Source organism: Choloepus didactylus, chromosome 3 (assembly GCF_015220235.1).
Source record: "Choloepus didactylus isolate mChoDid1 chromosome 3, mChoDid1.pri, whole genome shotgun sequence".
NCBI classification, from domain to species: domain Eukaryota; kingdom Metazoa; phylum Chordata; class Mammalia; order Pilosa; family Megalonychidae; genus Choloepus; species Choloepus didactylus.
This window is the reverse complement of record NC_051309.1, coordinates 87,909,123-87,931,303: the sequence shown is the minus strand read 5'-3', so window position 1 is coordinate 87,931,303 and position 22,181 is coordinate 87,909,123.

The window sequence follows — 22,181 nt, the reverse complement described above, 5'->3', positions numbered from 1 at the left end:
CCTGGCATGCCAGCTGCTTTTTTTCTTCTTCATTCCAGTTTTAGTTTCCATATCTAAGCCTAGGGCCAAATATCTCCTGACTTTAGGTATCCGAACATATGCTGAGATATTAACACACATGTTTTTTTGTTACTTTACTGGATTTAATGAATTATGTAACTGTGTAGATTGAATTATGTACTCCAATTTAGACATGTCCTTAATTTGTATGCCCATGGGAGTGAACCCATTGTAAATAAGACCTCTTCTAGATGCTATTTTTAGTTATATTGGAGCCCAACTGAATGAGGGTGGGTCTTAATCTGCATGACTGGAGGCTTTATAAAGAATACCTGGAAGTCACAGAAGCCAGACAGGAGAGGACATAACCATGTAATGGGAAAGCCAAGGAACCCTGATGATTGCTGGCAGCCAAAACCAGAACACTACAGTCTTCTGGAAGAAAGGAAGTGTTTCAGTTTGCTAATGCTGCCATTATGGAAAATACCAGAAATGGATTGGCTTTTATAAAAGGGGGTTTATTTGGTTACAAAATTATAGTCTTAAAGCCATAAAGTGTTCAAGACAAGGCATCAGCAGTAAAGTACCTTCACTGGAGAAAGGCCATTGGCATCCAGAAAACCTCTGTTAGCTGGGAATGCACGTGGCTGGCGTCTGCTTGCTCCCAGGTTGCGTTTCAAAATGGTGTTCTCTAAAATGTCTGCATCAGTTTCCAATGGCCATCTTCAAAATATCTCTCTAAGCTGTAGCTCCGAAATGCCACTCTTAGTTGCTCTGCTGAGATCCTTCTGTCTGAGCTTTTATAAGGCTTCAGTAAACTAATCAAGGCCCATGCTGAATGGGTGGGGCCACACCTCCATGGAAACATTCAACCAGAGGTCACACCCTAAGCAAGGGTGTCACTCACACTTGGTTGGGTCACATCTCCATGGAAACAACCTAATCCCAATATCCCACAAGATTGGATTAAAAGATCATGGCTTTTTCTTGGGGGACATAATATAACCAGACTGGCACAGGAAGCTTTGCTGATATTTTGCTGTTGGATTTCTGGCCTCTGAATTGGATTTCATGAGCCAATGAATGCTTGTTGTTGAAGCCCACCCTTTGTGTGGTATTTGTGATAGCAGCTCAAGTGAACTAAGATAATAAGTTATTCACTGATAATAAGTAATTACTGTAATAAATCATACAATAAAAAAAAATAAAGTTTATTCTCCCTTCTTCCTTCAAATCCATCCCTAAGGTGACTAATGTTGACAGCATGGTATATATTTTTCCATACCTTTTCTGTGCCCAAATAAACAGATACATAGGGTTATTTTTAAAAATATTATCCTACTATGCCTGTTACTCTGCCAAGGATATTCATTCAATTTGGTCTATTAGATCTAGTTGGGTCCAGTTCATTCTTTTAATTATTGGTAGTTATCCTATACTGAATGCTATCCTCAAATCATTCTTTTCTAAACTCTTAACATGTATTTAATCCCTCTTCAGTCTTGTGAGGTCAGTACTATTATCAGCATTTGCCATTTGAGAAAACTGAGGCCCAGATAAATTGAGTAACTTGATAGAGTCACTAAGCTCAGAAAATGGTAGAGCAAGAGGTGAAATCCAAGCAGTCTGACTCTACATCCAAGATCTTAATCTCTAAATTTATATTGCTTCTCTAAGTGCATAATGGTCCTTGAATTCATGGACAATAATTCTTCAACCATTTCCCTATTGACAGGCATTGAGGTGATTTCTTTTTTCATCTTTTGTTTTTTTTTTTCTTTTGCTACTGCCAATAATATTGGAATAAAAAACATTTAGATAAACATCACTGAAACAAGCCTGAAATACATACTGATACTCTTATTTCTGTTGAAAAGAATTCCACATTAATTTCCTCTGCCTAATTTGGGAGAAATCTATCAACTCTGGCAGTTTCAGTCCTAGTTATCATAAATTCATAAACCAGTGACCAGTTAGGGATTCCTGTGCCACCAGATCCTCTGAACACTCCACGTGTCTATCCATTACAGGGCAGAGTGGAGAGTCCTGTTGAAGTCAATGCAGCTTACATTTAGAAGCAGAGAGAAGCAAACTATAAGGGATTATGTTCTCCTAGATGTGTCACATGCAATCACATGGCATGGATTTATGAAGTGAAGTGAAATATTTGTTTTGATTGCTCACTGATTAAGAATACACTCTAATGCACAATCTTGACAGACATCTAGGGCAACCAACTTACTGTAAGAATCTGGGTCAGTGTTGCCCAGCTTCCCCTAATTCAGCAGTCTCATTTCATTAAGGCATTATGCAAAGAAACCTCAGTTGGGTCTTTACAATTGGCTGCTTCATCTTCAGTGTTTAATATTGCAGGAGCACCAGCAGTCACCAGTGTTGTTGTACATTGATTTGTGATGCCCTTTTCCTCATTGTTCAGCATAGAGTTTGGAAAAGCAGTCAGCTGGAGATTTTATGAAAAATGGACATACCCATAGTTAATGAAGATATTTTAGGTGACATGTCAGACAAAACCCCAAATGTTGGAGATGCTTAAAAATGGAGTTTTGCAAAAACCTGAAAATGATTTAAATGGAAATGATTAAAAATCTCAAGAGGTGTGCTTTAAAAAATTTAATCTAGAAGCACTGCAGGGTAGATATTTATCAGTGGATTGCTACAATGTGCTACCACATGAAAATTGGACAGTGGAATGGATTTGGTTAATTTAAGATTAATTATCTGGTGGGATGCAGAGCAAAAAGTCAAAATATAAGTTAGGAGATTTGTGTTTGTGTCTAGGAAGTATATGCTGGGGCGGATAAGCAGGTGGTCTCCTTTAAATTGGTTCTTTTAGTGCAATAGAGGTTTTGGTAACGAATAGTCAGTCTATGCAGTATATACTTGAAAGAAATGCATATTTCTCCCCTCAGTGCCCTCCTCCATTTCTGTTTGGGTTTCTGTTGATGTAGGGAAGGGCACATGATCATTTAGGGATGAAGCTTCACCTTTCAGCACACAGGATGCAGGCCTCAGCAGATTATTTTATTTTGTTTGCACCAGGGTGGAGAATGTCACAAATATTTTAACAAGTCTACATTATCTTTCTTAAAAAAATTATTTTGGAGAGATATAAAAAAAATTGCTGTTTGAGCCATTTTTAAGTGTACAATTCAGTGGTATTAATTACATTTACAATATGCTACTATCATCATCATCCTTACCCAATCTTTTCTATCACCCGAAACAGAACCATGTATCCATTAAGCAGTAATCCCTATTCTCCCTCTCCCCTCCCCACTCTGCCCTCTGGTAACCTCTAATCTACTTTCTGTGTCTATAAATCTGCCCATTCTAGATATTTCATATAGATGGAATCATACAATACTTATCCTTTTGTGTCTGACTTATTTCACTTAGCATCATGTCTTCAAGGTTCATCCATGTAATAGCATGTATCAGAATTTCATTTCTTTTTACAGCTGAATAATGTCACATTTTATGGATATACCACATTTTTTTGTACCCATTCATTTGCTGATGAACACTAGACTGTTCCACAGCTATTGTGAATAACGCTGCTATGAACATTGGTGTAAAAGTTATCTGTTTGAGTCCTTGTTTTTCATTCTTTGGGGTTTATACCTAGCAGTGGAATTCTGCAGGGTCTTACGGTAATTCTGTGCCTAACTTTTTGTGGAACTGCCATGCTGTTTTCCACAGTGCTGCCCCATTTTACATTACCAGTAATGCATGAGGGTTCCGATTTCTCCACATTCTCACCAACACTTATTTTGTTTTTTTAATAATAAAATAATAGCCATCATGGTAGGTGTGAAGTGGTATCTCATTGTTGTTTTGATTTGCATTTCCCTTGTGGATGATGTTAAGCAACTTTTCATATGCTTTTTGTCCATTGGCATATCTTTGGAGAGATGTCTATTCAAGTCTTTTGTCCACAAATTATCTTGAATGCCACTATTTTCACCAGTGAGGACCTGTTTCAACATTCACAGTGCTGATTAAGATGTCACTAATTTCACCACAGGAATGCCATTCCTGAAATCCTTTATGCTATTAACAAATGCTCAGGTTATAATCAACATATGAATATCGATAGTGCAAACATGTTAACAAATGCTCAGGTTATAATCAACATATGAATATCCATAGTGCAAACATATTAACCGTCCAGCCCACGAATGTGGGTTCCTGATTAGAACAACTAACTGCCTCTAGAGTAAAGCTTAAGCTAACTAACACATTTTCATGTCTTATTGTTTATGCTGAAGTTTTAAAGTAAATTATGGACAATGAAACTGCAAGGGAACTATGCAAGCCTTAAACTCAGCTGTTCACTCTTTCATTTCCATCTTTTCATACTCATTCAGATTTTCCCTTTTGCCACATATTTATTCCCATTTCTAGCTAACTTCTGCCTCAGGTCTTTTTTTAACCCCTAAATGTATGAAGAAGAGTAAGCTGATGGTTACTTTTTTATTGATTTTTTAGGTTAGTTTTACTTACTTTATTCATTGTGCTAAAAGCAATACGTTTTGGCCTGAAAAGTTAAAGATCCGCTAAAAAAGGTTTTTTCTTTGTTTTGTTTTTTGTTTTCTGTTTTTTTTTTTTTTTTTTTTTTTACACATTTCTTCTTTGTGTGGAATGGTTTTGAGCTCCTGGGGTACTTGACAATATGTGACAAAGTCCAGAAGCCTGCATTGGTTTCTCTTACCACTTTAGTCTTCTGGCCTCTGCTTTCTCTCACCTGTAAAGTAAGGGCTTTGGACTATAATAGCTTTACCTTTCCCGGGAGCTCTGATAATCTGTGAAGAATTTCCTTGCCCCCAGCAGTTGCTACTTTTGGCCAAAAATCCTGCAGCTGCTGTTGAGGCAAAGCTGTGGATCAGGACCCACATTGTAAAGTGCCTGCTCACCTGGGTGTGGTCTTTTCCTTTATGATGTTCAGTCAGAGCACTGCGGTCATCACCATCTGATAATGCAGCCAGCTCTGTTCCAGTTTGGACTAATGTATGTATGCAATGATGCGGCCACAACTCTGCTGTAGTGGGGCATCACTTAGACCTGGAAGAACTCTAAGGGGGGAGTCCATGAGCTTCAACTGACTTCCTTTGGTTTTTATGCAGTCATTGATCAAAAAAATATGAGTGTAGCACATCTGCTCATCTTTACTTTTAAATTGGGTTCTGCTCTCTCAGCATGCTGTATAATTTGTTCAAGGCAGCAAAGACTCTGCCTCTGAATATCGAGAGCTGTCTTCAGAAGAATAATGGGTTGGTTGATGTCTATTTAATCTCAATTTAAACATTATTTTATAACAGGCTTTTGTTTCGATGTCCATTTATTCTTTAATATAGAGTTACTCTTCATTACACAAAATTCAATATAGTGAAGCTTGAAAGGAAGACTTTATAGATACGGGTATTTATTCAGTAGGTGGTATGTGTTTACTGAATTCAAGGAGTCTGTTGATTCCTTTGCTGATGCCCTACTAAAAGGACTCCATTTTTTGTTCTTTTGTTGCTATATTTTGTTTGTTGTTTTTCTCTTTGTTCTCTCTTCTTTGGTTCCCATGATTTTGCTTATTTCCAAAAGGCGCTTGGGCACTGTCTGAATCTATTATCCACTGGAAAATATGGGGAATGTGGATTAGCAGAAATTGGTTACTTTTTCAGTTCAATTTTTTTTCCTGGAGTTTAGTTCAACACTTTTTGTTTTCCCTTTAAGCCATCAGCTCATGCAAAGAAAAAAATCAAATATACTTACGGTCATATTTTGAAAGTTCTTATTTTATCAGAAAATTAAAATTTAAATATGTAAATATTATATTTTTCCTATGGCCTTAAGGTGTACTTTTTATTATATTTTAAGCCAAACTATATCTCTTCCCACTTCATACCCTCATCCTTCTGAAGCATACACCTTTCTTTGTCTTCTCGCTGACTCTAGAGAAATCCATGACACCACGATTCTCACTTAAATTGATCTTTGATCAATGTGTTTGCTTTTTCATGTCCACTCCTTGCTTCTCCCACCTTATTCCTTGCCCTGGCTGTTTGGTTATTTCAACAGGCTCTCTCGCCCTCTGGCTTTAGTTGGTTTGGCCAATAGTGTAGGAAGGGATTGGGGGAGGAAGGAGACTGGGGTTGGTGTATTTTGCCCCTCGTCAACCCTTGTAGGATTGAATGGGTTTGCTGCATTTCTGAACAAGGTTATAGCTTCTATGAAATGCTTCTCTCATGCAGCCTCTTCTGTTGTTTTTTCTCCCCCAAATTCCAGTAACCACATCTCATCTTGCCCCTTCAGCCTTATGGATATTAACAGGCACCAGCGACATTAATTCTGCGCTGAGGTTTCCTTATACACCTGTAGGCAGGCCCTTTATCAAACTCTCTTCAAATCCAACTGAAGTGTGTCATCTGCCTATGGCTGGTGCCCCAACTGATACAGTAATTCAACGAATGCTTACCTTATAGGGAGCAGCAGGGCATAAAGATTATCTTTCAGTTGGAGTCAAACTGATCTAGGCTTGTATACAGTCCCACCACTTGCTAACTCGGAGTGTCTGTCATTTAACTGCTCTGAACCTCAATTTTCTCAATTTAAAATGAGGATAGTACTATTACTTCACAGAGTTGTTACAAGAATATGTATGAGTTTTCAAAAATTAAATAATATATTAGTTAAAAAATATATGTTTTACTTCAACTTCCATGTGAGACCAAGGGAAGAAATGTTTATTTGGTGTGGGATCTATATTTTCTAAACAATATAACTTCTACAGTCAGTTTGTTCAAACGGAACTTTGAATAGGAAGTGAGATACGGTAGATCTGTATAGGTTAGAGTGAAATAGCAAAACATCCCAAAGTAATTTGGGCAGAGAATAAAAATATATATTCAGGGCTCCCCTGGGGAGCTGGGGGAGGATGTGGAGGTGTTGGACTTCCTCACCTGGACTGTTGCTGATGTTCTCACAAACACTGGGGACTGACGGCTTGACATGCTGAGCCCTCTGTCTTGGGGATTGCCCCTACGAAGCTTGTTGCTACAAGGAGAAGCTAAACTTGCTTATAATTGTGCCTAAGAGTCTCCCCTGAGTGCCTCTTTGTTGCTCAGATGTGGCCCTCTCTCTCTAAATAAGCCACCTTGGCTGGTGAAATCACTGCCCTCCCCACTGCGTGGGACCGGACTCCCATAGGTGTAAATCTCCCTGGCAAAATGGGATATGACTCCCGGGGATGAATCCGGACCCAGCATCGTGGGAGTGAGAACATCTTCTTGACTAAAAGGGGGATGCAAAATGAAACGAAATAAAGTTTCAGTGGCTGAGAGATTTCAAATGGAGTCAAGAGGTCACACTGGTGGACATTCTTATGCACTATATAGATAACACCTCTTAGGTTTTAATGTATTGGAATAGCTAGAAGTAAATACCTGAAACTACCAAACTCCAACCCAGTAGCCTTGACTCCTGAAGACGACTGTATAACTATGTAGATTACAAGGGGTGACAGTGTGATTGTGAAAACCTTGTGGATTGCACTCCCTTTATATGGATGGATGAGTAGAAAATGGGGACAAAAACTAAATGAAAAATAGGGTGGGATGGGGGTTATGATTTGGGTGTTCTTTTTTTTATTATTCTTATTCTGTTTCTTTCTGGCATAAGGAAAATATTCAAAAATAGATTGGGGTGATGAATGCACAACTATATGATGGTACTCTGAACAGCTGATTGTACATCATGGATGACTGTATGGTATGTGAATGTATTTCAATAAAACTGAGTTAAAGAAATATATATCTATGTCTTAGTTTCCCTCAATTTACACTGAATAACTTACTCAATGGTCAGGTCTGAGCCATTACGAAGCAGTCACTTTTAGTTCCTCTGTACTTTGTGTTGCTGATCTTTGTGTTTAAAGTTATATGGACACCTCACTCCCCAAATGCCCACTAAATTCTTGCTAATTTGCTTATCTAAATGATACTACAGATGGTCGTGGCTGCTCTGGTAATCTTACCTCAAGTGTGTGGGATTTCCAGATGCCTCTTCTTTAAATAGTGAGTTTTAGAAGCAGGGGTTCCCTGGTGAAGTAAAAATCATCTGCTGGCATTATTACCCGGAGTTAGCAACTGATATGCTCATATGCTATAAATCATTGGGCAATCCAACTGTTTTACAGTATAGCTGGTTTTTGTTTTTGTCTTTTTTTTTTTTTAACCTTTAAAATATTATGAGAGCACTGGCTAAGCCGAGAGAGGTGTTGCAAGGATTAGCTAATTGATTATTTTAAATGTTTAAAACTGGCAGAGTGCTTTGTGAAGAAGGGAGAGGTGGTCCTGAAATGAGTAAATTATTTAATCAGGAAACAGGCTATTTTCCTTTTTCCAGCTTTTTCCTGGCTAGCATCTTCCTTATCTTCAGTTCTCTGCTCAAAAGGTACCTCTTCAGAGGGGCCTTCCCAGTTCACCTACCCAAGACAGCACTCTTCATCAGTCCGTATCACCTCCCCAGTTCTATTTCTTATTTCATAGCACTGAGCACCACCTGATATTATGTTTTGTGTTTATTTGTTTATGGAGCAGTGCCAGGACTGAGACTAGGGTAAGATGAGCAAGGCACTCATCTTAGGCACAAAATGTAAGGGGGTGCCCAAAAACTCAGCAAACAAGGTAAATCATATCCTGATGCAATTTTAAAAATAAAAATTAAGGCAAAAATTTCCATGATGAACAAAGTATCAAAATTTTAAAAAAAGAGGATCAGTAATAGTGCCCTGTTGAGCCATAGTGGAGCATGAAACAAAAGGAGAAACCAGTAATATTGCTGTCATCTTTTTTATTTAAAAAATATTGCACTAAAATGTTGTTTATCTTACTGTATTTTGGGGGACTACTTACATTTTGTAGCTGAGATGAGTGCCTTGCTTGCCTCACTCTAATACGAACCTGGGAGCACTGTGGGAGGAGCTGGTGTGGGGTGGAAGGTGTGGAGGCAGATCAGGAGCTTTGGCTGTCCTCCTTCAGAGGAGGTGTGCCTTTCCTCCTTATCATTGCTTTAGAACCATTTAATTGAAATGAGAAGAGAAACTGTAGTAGTTAGGAATGTGTTTGGCTACAAATAAGAGTACTGTGGCTTAAGCAAATAATTTATTTTTTACTCACACTGCAGAAAATCTGGAGGTAATGATTGCTTGGGCTGCTTCAGTGACTCAGTGCAGTTGGATGTGATGTCTCTGTTTTGTGTGTATGTGTGTGTGTGTGTGTGTGTGTGTGTTGTTTTGTTTTGTTTTTTGGCTTTTCCCTCAAGAACTTAAGATGGCTATGGCAGCCTCTGCCATTATATCTGTGTTCAAAAAGGAAGAAAGGGGAAGGAGATGCACTATCTGCTTCAGTCCTTTACGTCAAGAAAGCTAAAACTTTTTCAAAAATATACCTTCTAAGAACTTCTTAGTCTTCATCCTTCAATCTTGAGTCAAATGACCACCCCGTCCCCTAGCTACAAAGGGAAAATGAGGAACAGGATTGTTAAGATTGGCCAGAACCAATCATGTTCCATTGCCTGTGCAGGCAAGGTGCGCTTTGTGCAAGATTGGAGTTTTGTTGGCAAGGAAGGAAGAAGAAAAATGAACATTGTGAAGATGACTAACTGTGTCTTCCACAGCAGCCTTGACTGCTGACATCCTTCCCCAGAAATGGGGATTTTTGTAACTGGGCATATTTATATCTTTTTCCCCTTCCAGGGATAGTGAATATTTTCTTCACTGTACTGTGTGGCATCCAGCTCATTGGTTTTTTTTTTTTTTTTTTTTTTTTTTGCATTGCTTGGATCTACTTCATTTATTTATTTATTTTTTTTAATCATCATTTTATTGAGATATATTCACATACCACGCAGTCATACAAAACAAATTGTACTTTCGATTGTTTACAGTACCATTACATAGTTGTACATTCATCACCTAAATCAATCCCTGACACCTTCATTAGCACACACACAAAAATAACAAGAATAATAATTAGAGTGAAAAAGAGCAATTGAAGTAAAAAAGAACACTAGGTACCTTTGTCTGTTTGTTTGCTTCCCCTACTTTTCTACACATCGATCCATAAACTAGACAAAGTGGAGTTTGGTCCTTATGGCATTCCCAATCCCACTGTCACCCCTCATAAGCTACATTTTTATACAACTGTCTTCGAGATTCATGGGTTCTGGGTTGTAGTTTAATAGTTTCAGGTATCCACCACCAGCTACCCCAATTCTTTAGAACCTAAAAAAGGTTGTCTAAAGTGTGCGTAAGAGTGCCCACCAGAGTGATCTCTCGGCTCGTTTTGGAATCTCTCTGCCACTGAAGCTTATTTCATTTCCTTTCACATCCCCCTTTTGGTCAAGAAGATGTTCTCCATCTCACGATGCCGGGTCTACATTCCTCCCCGGGAGTCATATTCCACGTTGCCAGGGAGATTCACTTCCCTGGGTGTCTGATCCCACGTAGGGGGGAGGGCAGTGATTTCACCTTTCAAGTTGGCTTAGCCAGAGAGAGAGGGCCACATCTGAGCAACAAAGAGGCATTCTGGAGGAGACTCTTAGGCACAAATACAGGGAGGCCTAGCCTCTCCTTTGCAGCAACCGTCTTCCCAAGGGTAAAACTTATGGTAGAGGGCTCAACCCATCAAACCACCAGTCCCCTATGTCTGTGGTCATGTTAGCAACCATGGAGGTGGGGTAGGCGAATACCCCTGCATTCTCCACAGGCTCCTCAAGGGGGCACTACATCGTTTTTTTTTTTTTTTTTTCCTTGTTTGTCTTTTTTCTTTTTTTTTTTTTTTTTTAACTTTCCCTTCTTTTTTCAAATCAACTGTATGAAAAAAAAAGTTAAAAAGAAAACAAACATACAATAAAAGAACATTTCACAGAGACCATAGCAAGGGAGTAAGAAAAAGACAACTAACCTAAGATAACTGCTTAACTTCCAACATGTTCCTACTTTACCCCAAGAAAGTTACATACTATAGCAACATTTCAGTGAACTTGTTCCTACTACATCCATCAGAAATTAACAGACCATAGTCATTTCTGGGCATCCCCAGAACGTTAAATTGCTTATCTGTTCTTCTTGGATTATTGTTCCCCCTTCCTTAATTGCTCTCTACTGCTAGTTCCCCTACATTCTACATTATAAACCATTTGTTTTACATTTTTCAAAGTTCACATTAGTGGTAGCATATAATATTTCTCTTTTTGTGCCTGGCTTATTTCGCTCAGCATTATGTCTTCAAGGTTCATCCATGTTGTCATATGTTTCACCAGATCGTTCCTTCTTACTGCCGCGTAGTATTCCATTGTGTGTATATACCACATTTTATTTATCCACTCATCTGTTGATGGACATTTGGGTTGTTTCCATCTCTTGGCAATTGTGAATAATGCTGCTATGAACATTGGCGTGCAGATATCTGTTCGTGTCACTGCTTTCCGATCTTCCGGGTATATCCCGAGAAGTGCAATCGCTGGATCGAATGGTAGCTCTATCTCTAGTTTTCTAAGGAACTGCCAGACTGACTTCCAGAGTGGCTGAACCATTATACAGTCCCACCAACAATGAATAAGAGTTCCAATTTCTCCACATCCCCTCCAGCATTTGTAGTTTCCTGTTTGTTTAATGGCAGCCATTCTAACCGGTGTTAGATGGTATCTCATTGTGGTCTTAATTTGCATCTCTCTAATAGCTAGTGAAGCTGAACATTTTTTCATGTGTTTCTTGGCCATTTGTATTTCCTCTGGAGAGAACTGTCTTTTCATATCTTTTGCCCATTTTATAATTGGGCTGTCTGTACTATTGTCATTGAGTTGTAGGATTTCTTTGTATATGCAAGATATCAGTCTTTTGTCAGATACATGGTTTCCAAAAATTTTTTCCCATTGAGTTGGCTGCCTCTTTACCTTTTTGAGAAATTCCTTTGAGGTGCAGAAACTTCTAAGCTTGAGGAGTTCCCATTTATCTATTTTCTCTTTTGTTGCTTGTGCTTTGGGTGTAAAGTCTAGGAAGTGGCCTCCTAATACAAGGTCTTGAAGATGTTTTCCTACATTATCTTCTAGGAGTTTAATGGTACTTTCTTTTATATTGAGATCTTTGGTCCATTTTGAGTTAATTTTTGTGTAGGGGGTGAGGTAGGGGTCCTCTTTCATTCTTTTGGATATGGATATCCAACTCTCCCAGCCCCATTTGTTGAAAAGACCATTATGGCTCAGTTCGGTGACTTTGGGGGCCTTATCAAAGATCAGTCGGCCATAGATCTGAGGGTCTATCTCTGAATTCTCAATTCGATTCCATTGATCTATATGTCTATCTTTGTGCCAGTACCATGCTGTTTTGGCAACTGTGGCTTTATAATAAGCTTCAAAGTAAGGGAGTGTAAGTCCTCCCACTTCGTTTTTCTTTTTTAAAGTGTCTTTAGCAATTCGAGGCATCTTCCCTTTCCAAATAAATTTGATAACTAGCTTTTCCAAGTCTGCAAAGTAGGTTGTTGGAATTTTGATTGGGATTGCATTGAATCTGTAGATGAGTTTGGGTAGAATTGACATCTTAATGACATTTAGCCTTCCTATCCATGAACATGGAATATTTTTCCATCTTTTAAGGTCCCCTTCTATTTCTTTTAGTAGAGTTATGTAGTTTTCTTTGTATAGGTCTTTTACATCTTTGGTTAAGTTTATTCCTAGGTACTCGATTTTTTTAGTTGCTATTGAAAATGGTATCTTTTTCTTGAGTGTCTCTTCAGTTTGTTCATTTCTAGCATATAGAAACATTACTGACTTATGTGCATTAATCTTGTATCCCGCTACTTTGCTAAATTTGTTTATTAGCTCTAGTAGGTGTATCGTTGATTTCTCAGGGTTTTCTAGATATAAGATCATATCATCTGCAAACAATGACAGTTTTACTTCTTCTTTTCCAATTTGGATGCCTTTTATTTCTTTGTCTTGCCGGATTGCCCTGGCTAGCACTTCCAGCACAATGTTGAATAACAGTGGTGACAGCGGGCATCCTTGTCTTGTTCCTGATCTTAGAGGGAAGGCTTTCAGTCTCTCACCATTGAGTACTATGCTGGCTGTGGGTTTTTCATATATGCTCTTTATCATGTTGAGGAAGTTTCCTTCAATTCCTACCTTTTGAAGTGTTTTTATCAAAAACGGATGTTGGATTTTGTCAAATGCTTTTTCAGCATCTATTGAGATGATCAATTGATTTTTCCCTTTCGAGTTTTTAATGTGTTGTAATACATTGATTGTTTTTCTTATGTTGAACCATCCTTGCATGCCTGGAATGAACCCCACTTGGTCATGGTGTATGATTTTTTTAATGTGTCTTTGGATTCGATTTGCAAGTATTTTGTTGAGGATTTTTGCATCTATATTCATTAGGGAGATTGGCCGGTAGTTTTCTTTTTTTGTAGCATCTTTGCCTGGTTTTGGTATTAGATTGATGTTAGCTTCATAAAATGAATTAGGTAGTGTTCCATTTTTTTCAATGTTTTGAAAGAGTTTGAGTAAGATTGGTGTCAGTTCTTTCTGGAAAGTTTGGTAGAATTCCCCTGTGAAGCCATCTGGCCCTGGGCATTTATTTGTGGGAAGATTTTTGATGACTGATTGGATCTCTTTGCTTGTGATGGGTTGGTTGAGGTCTTCTATTTCTTCTCTGGTCAGTCTAGGTTGTTCATATGTTTCCAGGAAATTGTCCATTTCTTCTACATTATCCAGTTTGTTGCCATACAGTTGTTCATAATATCCTCTTATAATTTTTTTAATTTCTTCAGGATCTGCAGTTATGTCACCTTTTTCATTCATTATTTTGTTTATATGGGTCTTCTCTCTTTTTGATTTTGTCAGTCTAGCTAGGGGCTTGTCAATCTTGTTGATCTTCTCAAAGAACCAACTTTTGGTGATATTTATCCTTTCTATTGTTTTTTTGTTCTCTATGTCATTTATTTCTGCTTTAATCCTTGTTATTTCTTTTCTTGTACTTGGTTTAGGATTGGTTTGCTGTTCATTTTCTAGCTTCTTCAGTTGATCCATTGGTTCTTTGATTTTGGCTCTTTCTTCCTTTTTAATATATGCGTTTAGTGCTATAAATTTCCCCCTTAGCACTGCTTTTGCTGCATCCCATAGGTTTTGGTATGTTGTGTTCTCATTTTCATTCGTCTCTATATATTTAGCAATTTCTCTTGCTATTTCTTCTTTAACCCACTGATTGTTTAGGAGTGTGTTGTTTAACCTCCAGGTATTTGTGAATTTTCTAAGTCTCTGATGGTTATTGACTTCTAATTGTATTCCATTGTGGTCAGAGAATGTGCTTTGAATAATTTCAATCTTTTTAAATTTATTGAGGCTTGTTTTATGTCCCAGCATATGATCTATTCTGGAGAAAGTTCCGTGAGCACTAGAAAAGTATGTGTATCCTGGTGATTTGGGATGTAATGTCCTGTAGATGTCTGTTAAATCTAATTCATTTATCAGATTGTTTAGGTTTTCAGTTTCCTTATTGGTCTTCTGTCTGGTTGATCTATCTATAGGAGAGAGTGATGTGTTGAAGTCTCCCACAATTATTGTGGAAACATCAATTGCTTCCTTTAGTTTTGCCAATGTTTCTCTCATGTATTTTGTGGCACCTTGATTGGGTGCATAGACATTTACGATTGTTATTTCTTCTTGCTGAATTGCCCCTTTTATTAGTATGTAGTGGCCTTCTTTGTCTCTCAAAACATCCCTGCATTTGAAGTCTATTTTATCTGAGATTAAAATTGCTACACCTGCTTTCTTTTGGCTGTAGCTTGCATGAAATATTTTTTTCCATCCTTTCACTTTCAGTTTCTTTGTGTCCCTGTGTCTAAGATGAGTCTCTTGTATGCAACATATTGATGGTTCATTTTTTTTGATCCATTCTGCGAATCTATATCTTTTAATTGGGGAGTTTAATCCATTTACATTCAACGTTAAAACCGTGAAGGCATTTCTTGAATCGGCCATCTTATCCTTTGGATTATGTTTGCCATATTTTTCCCTCTCTCTATTAATATCCTTTTTGTACCCATACCGAATCTCTTTAGTACTGAACCTTTCTCCAAGTCTCTCTGTCCTGTCTTTGTTTCTCTGTCTGTAGGGCTCCCTTTAGTATCTCCAGTAGGGCAGGTCTCTTGTTAGCAAATTCTCTCAGCATTTCTTTGTCTGTGAAAAATTTAAGCTCTCCCTCAAATTTGAAGGAGAGCTTTGCTGGATAAAGTATTCTTGGCTGGAAATTCCTCTCACTCAGAATTTTAAATATATCGTGCCACTGCCTTCTCGCCTCCATGGTGGCTGCTGAGTAGTCACTACTTAGTCTTATGCTGTTTCCTTTGTATGTGGTGAATTGCTTTTCTCTTGCTGCTTTCAGAACTTGCTCCTTCTCTTCTATGTTTGACAGTGTGATCAGTATATGTCTCGGAGTGGGTTTTTTTGGATTTATTCTATTTGGAGTTCGCTGAGCATTTATGATTTGTGTATTTATGTTGTTTAGAAGATTTGGGAAGTTTTCCCCAACAATTTCTTTGAATACTCTTCCTAGACCTTTACCCTTTTCTTCCCCTTCTGGGACACCAATGAGTCTTATATTCGGACGTTTCATATTATCTATCATATCCCTGAGGTCCATTTCGAGTTTTTCAATTTTTTTCCCCATTCTTTCTTTTATGTTTTCATTTTCCATTCTGTCATCTTCCAGGTCACTGATTCGTTGTTCAACTTCCTCTAGTCTTGTACTATGAGTGTCCAGAATCTTTTTAATTTGGTCAACAGTTTCTTTAATTTCCATAAGATCATCCATTTTTTTATTTAGTCTTGCAATGTCTTCTTTATGCTCTTCTAGGGTCTTCTTGATTTCCTTCATATCCCGTACTAGGGTCTCATTGTTCATCTTTAGTTCTTTGAGTAGCTGCTCTAGGTGTGTCTCTTCTGGTCTTTTGATTTGGGTGCTTGGGCTTGGGTTATCCATATCGTCTGGTTTTTTCATATGCTTTATAATTTTCTGTTGTTTTTGGCCTCGTGGCATTTGCTGACCTTGATAGGGTTCTTTTAGGGTTTGTAGACCAGTTGAAGTCCTTATCTCTAATTTATCAGATCTACAGCTTCGTGGAGTACACTTTCTCTAACTAACCAGCAGGTGGCGTCCACGAGCCACCTGTTCTCCACAAGCCAGATCTCCCCTGCTTAGCCTTTTTGGTGAGTGGGGGAGTGAGTCTTGTGGGGCCCAATTGGTGTCCCAAGCTTGCGTGTGTAGTTGGTGTTGCCTGCCCTGTATGTGGGGCGTGTTTCTGGGCAGTCGGGGAGGGGGGGTGGCCCTAACAATCAATCTCCCTGATGATCCTAGAGTTTTAAAGCTACTGCAATAGTCTAATCCTTCAGTTCAGTCCTGCCACAGTTTGTCTCTGCCACTGACCCACAAGTCTTTGGTATTGGCGTATGGCTCCTGAGACTTGCAAGTGGGCCCCTCTTCCAGGCTGTGCACCCCGGGTCCTCTGTTGAGGGATGACTGTGCTATGTCGCAGGTGAGTGCCGTCCCCCCAGGGCAGTTCTGGGCTGCTGGGCTGTGTTGGGAGGCTCCCAGTCTGCTCAAATGATGGCTGAATGGGGCTCTGTTAATTCACACTGCTCCCCCTTCCCAGCTCTGGGACATTCAGCTGAGGTTGCAGGGAAGGCTAATGTCCACGCCCAGTTTTGTGGTGTGTGCCTGTTATTTGAAGCACTTCCGTCACACTGGGTTGTCTGGGGCAGCTCTGGGCTATGGGGCTGGCGATGGGCAGGAGTGTTTCCTGTCCACCAGGATGGTGGCTGTGAGCGGACACCCCCCTTTTCTTGGGAAGTTGTGTTGTTTAGTGAATTTTCTCAGCCACTGGATTATTGCCTTTTGTCTCAGAGCTCTCTTATTTCTGCTCTTGACTTGACGTGCCCAAATTTCAATTCTTTGAAGCTTTCTGTATTGAGCTTCTTAGAGTAATTGTTTTAGAAAAAGCAAAAAGGATTTAAAAAAAAAAAAAAAAAAACCGCCCTCCTCAGAGATCTAATGGGTTATTGAAATGCTAATAGACAAAGCAACCAGGGCCATTAAGGAAAGGTGCCCAGGGCAGAGAGATCAGCCTTGCTTCGGGATTTGCATATGCGCCTCAAGGCCTGATCTCCGCCCTTCCCCTTTCTGTGTTCACCAGAACTCCAAAAATCCTCTGCTTTTATTTTGGAGTTTTTCGTGTTGTTTTTTTTCTATGCCTGTCTCCTCTCTGCTGGGCTGGCTGCTCTCAGAGTCTCTGGTGTCTGGCCTCAGTCTATCTATGGTTGGAGTTTGAATCAGTAGAATGAGTTTCCGGTAAGAGCAGCCACTGCAATTCTCCCTTCTCCTTCCTGGAGCTGACAGCCCCTCCTCCCCTGGGACTGAGCCTGGCAGGGAGGGGCGCGGGTCCCCTGGCCGCAAAAACTTACAGATTTCGCTGATCTCAGCAGTTCCACGTTTTCATGAGTGTTGTATGAAGTATGCCCAAAGACAGATTGCTCTGTGGTGTCCAGTCCACGCAGTTCCTGGCTTTTTACCTACTTTCCTGGAGGAGTAACTAAAACATACAGCTCACCAGTCTGCCATCTTGCCCCGCCTCTCCTCATTGGTTTTTATGAGCCAAAAACCCGTAGTATTAAAGGTTAAGCCCATGGCACTGCTGAGGGATCCATCCTTCTAGCCCTAAGGAATAATTAACATAGAAAGTATTGAAAACATGGCCCATTTTCTTTCAAAATAACTTAAAATTGGCTTAGTGTTTAAGGCTTTACTCCCAATTGGGCCTTCTGTTCAGTGCCCTAACCTCATCACTGTAGAGAAAGCACTTTTCATGGGGTGTAGAGCCCAGGACATGGATCATTACATTTCTGTCTTTAACTACAGGCTACATAAGCAACCCGCTATTTATTTAGAAAACTTTCTGTCTTGGAACATGGTAGAGTCCTGAGGTTCTTATGGGATCTCATTTTACAAAAAAGATCATGCAAATTCTGTGGTTCAGATTGTCCTTAAGTCAAACTTATTATCAAGCAACTCCTCACATATTTGAATATGGAAGCAACAGATTCACTAAAACTGTTTGGAATGTGAAAAGAAATGGAGAAAACATCTGAAGAAACAACGTGTAACTTTATGAGTATGGGTAGAAAGTGAATGCCCCAGTCCTGTGTGGATGGGGGAGGAAGGGTCTGTGCTGATTCTGGGGAAGCACAATGGGTCTCCATATCAGCACTGATTGCAACTTGCTTCTTTGCCTTTTCTTCTGCTACTTCCCTGACTCACAGTGAGTCCACAGCATCCATTCCTGGCTCCCATGACTGTAATCTCCAATAAATTTTCAGGGGAGGGTCCTGACTTTATAAATTTGTTTCAGCTGCACCATATCTTACTCCTGATCCCTAAAGTTAGAAGGGTTCTTAAGAAGTAACTTAGTCTAGAACTTCTTGCCTTTCCTTCTGAAAGATCCCCACAAAGATGGATTGCGTCTTCAGGAGACTTTGGCAGGGCCTATCTGAATGACATTCATTGCAACTAAATGTAAAAGCCTTGATAAATATATAATTGCACATGGTACATTTCTAGACAATGCTCAAAGAAAGAGGCCCACCTTTCTTTCAAAGAAATCTACCTGATTTCTGGATATTTATAATCTAAGACAAAAACACTTAGACTGTAGAATAATTGACGGGGTGATTGTTCTAGTTCTCATCCTCAATGTGTAGTTTTTATTATCTTCATTGTTATTATTATTCAAGAGTGAGAATTGGAATAAGTATCCCCTCAGGCAATTACAACTTCACAATGTCTTGCTTCTTGCTCAAAAGCTTCCCTTGCTTGCACTGACCCTCGCCTTCCAAAATCAACCAATCTAAAGACTCACCCTGCTTTTGATATCCCACCAAAAGGCTTCTGAATCCAACCTGTAGGCTATTAAAAAATGGACACTTGCCTCCCCTAATGAGATGCCATTTCAGAATCTGTGTAGTAATCTTCCTTGCTGCAGTAAGTCAATAAAACCTATCCTAATTTGAGGAGGGGGCTTTAGGTGTATATAAATTAAAATAAATGCATTTGTTGAGGGTCTGGAGGGAACAAAGCCAGTGATTGAGGATGAAGATTGACTGGCAGTTTGACTAGGTGCTCTCAAATCTAAACTTTCTCAGTTGAAACATTTATTTCCCCATGTTTTTCTCTGGTGTCTCCAAGGAAGATTGTTCCATAATCTTGTCAGTATAGTTTTACTGTTCCTGGCATAAATATTTGTTAAATGATTGAATGACTGAAAGTCAAGGTTCTCTAAGCCTACAGTGGACTCTTGACATTTCTGAGGACTGTCTCTGTAGAATCCCTAGAATTCCCAGAATTGCAAACACCTCTGTAATATATAATTCCTGGCTGGAGTAGTCACTGAAATAGTTTCACGATTTTCCTGTTTTCATAGACAGTGTATTGTGGACTCTAAATTGAAGTCCATTGCCAAATTTGATGTTCTTCCCCTTAATGTATCCAAAATTCCAGTGGGAACTCAAGCCTCATTCAAATATCTCTGAAGGATCCTCAGGGAATTTCAAATTATGCTCCAAGTACCAAGTCTCTGGTTATCTTACGGCATTTATTCTGCTGTCATGAGGTGGTACCTTGTCCATCTGTGGCTGCTGCTCTGGCCCATGGTGGCAATGCTTCCTCTGGCACTTGTCCTGAGAGCCCCATGTGGCTGATGCCCACTGAAGGCACTCCTGGAACCGATACCTCTGTTGCTGATGCCAGCTGATACCTGTGCCCAGGATGCCCAGGATGCCAATGCCTCATGTCAAGGGCCTTGTTATCTGTACCAGGAGCATTGGCTTCTGCTGCAGAGCCATTGGCACCAGTGTTATGATGCCTTGTGATGCCATGACACATAGAGATTATAATTGCCTTCCTTTTCATCTCCCTAGGAGCACCTCTCTGCTTCCTTCCTTAACCAAGCCGAAGTACAAAATAATTCAAGATAGAAGTCAGAGAACCTTGTCAAGTAATAATGTACTGGAGAAATACTAAAAGAGGTCTGGTTGTCTTTATAATTACTATGTCTTAATATACCAAACTTGAGTTTATTCCCTTTTCCAGTTTTAAGAAGGAATTGCATCCTATACTGTGACTAAGTTCTAAAGCCAGCATGTAAAGAAAAAATTGGAAAGAGGAAAATCTACCTATTAAATTCCCTTAAATTGCCTATTGAGTAAGTATAGCCATATTTATGTATCACGATGAAGACATATAATCTTTTAATAAATCTCACACAGCTGGTTTTTCTACCAATACTGGGACAAAACCATTTTTTGGTCTGACTGACTGCTAAAAATAGTTGAATTGTCTTTATTTAGGGTGCACATTGAAACAGAAATGTATCTCTTTAAATATTATAATCCTATGGACTCTAGCAAGATGCTGACTCTATTAGAGGCATAAAACCTGTATCCAACTAAGGGAATAAATCTGGTGCATCCACTCCTTTAATGGAATAATAATAATAATAATAATAATAATAATAATAATAATAATGATAGAAAGAGGAGGAGGAGAAAACTAACATTTATTGAAGACATGCTTTGTCAGATACTCTTCTAAGCACTTGTATGTATTAACCCACTTAATTCTTACAACAACTCGAGAAAGTGTTTGCTATTTTCATACCTATTTTACAGAAAGTACAACTGACTAGTACAGTTAGGAAGTGGCAGAGCTGGAATCTGAATTCAGGCAGCCTGGCTCCAGCGCTGTCATTCTTAACTGCTATACTCTACACTTTTAACCATGATTACACACTTTAAATTATCTTCTCTCTCTTTCTTCTCTCCAGATAGGATGGAATTTAATAAAGTTGATATTTTTAATGGTGTACTTTTTTTGTTATAAGCAAAAATTCAAACTATACCAAAAGGCATTAAGTATAGAGATGGTTCCCCATATTCTCACACCCAGTTATAATCAATTTTAATGCTTTGTTGTATTTTTTCCAGGATTTCTTCAATACATGTACTTTCACACATATTTTGTTTTTGTTTTGTTGTTTATAACACACACTTTATTCTAATCTGCTTTTTCACTTCCCAGTGTCATAGATGTCTCTTTGTATCCATATACCTCCTCCTTTTCCACATATTATTTCACTGCATGAATAAATCATAATTTATTTGTTCCTCTACTGATGAAGAGTCAGATTTTTGCCAGGTTTTACTATTATAAACTCTGTGGCAAATAAACATGCTCATTTGTTCTTCTAGAATTTTTGTGGATTTATTTTTTAGCTTTAAATCTTTAATCCACGTGGAATTTATTTTGTGCGGGAGGTGAGGTGGGGATTACAGTGATTTCTTGACTTCCCTCATTCCAATGATTATCCACCTGAAGAGATTCAGTCTCCAGGCACCCAAGTAAACACATTGCATCTGTTATAGAAATATGCTGAAAATAAGGGAATCTTGATGGTGGAAAATAATAGGTAGTGCGTTGGGGAGAAGCAGCAGGAACAGCAGGCTCAACCGAAATGGTCTAGAGCAGGGAGCTCTGCTTTCAGGTTGAAATGCTGCATTTTAATTAGCAATATTACTCCCAAATGTTTAGCAGCCACAGTGGGGAGATTAGAGACTTCTGCCTGCTCATCAACATTCAGAACCTGCACATCAGAGTGTCTAATTGGATTTTCTCTCTTTTGAAAGGTCAGCCAATAAAATTGTCATGTTGTGTCATTCAAGGTCTAGAAGTTACTCGGCTATAAGCTTGATGGATTTTTGTTGTTAAGCTAAAAATTGCCTGTTCATGTCTAGTATCTTTTAGGAGTCATTGTTAGACTAATATTCTGGCAGGCCATCATGCAAAGGATCTCTGAAATCTTTCAGCCATTTATAACCATTCTAGTTCTTTATGTATTTTTTCTTTACCATTTTGGACACTATGCTAAGAGAGCCTCTTTGGTATATTTTGCTTGGTATTTATTTATAAGGAAGACAACATTCAATTCAGTCTTTATTTTTGGTCTTGGAATCTGCAATTGAATACTATTTTCAATTAATTTCTATTTTTAAAAAACAAAATGTTT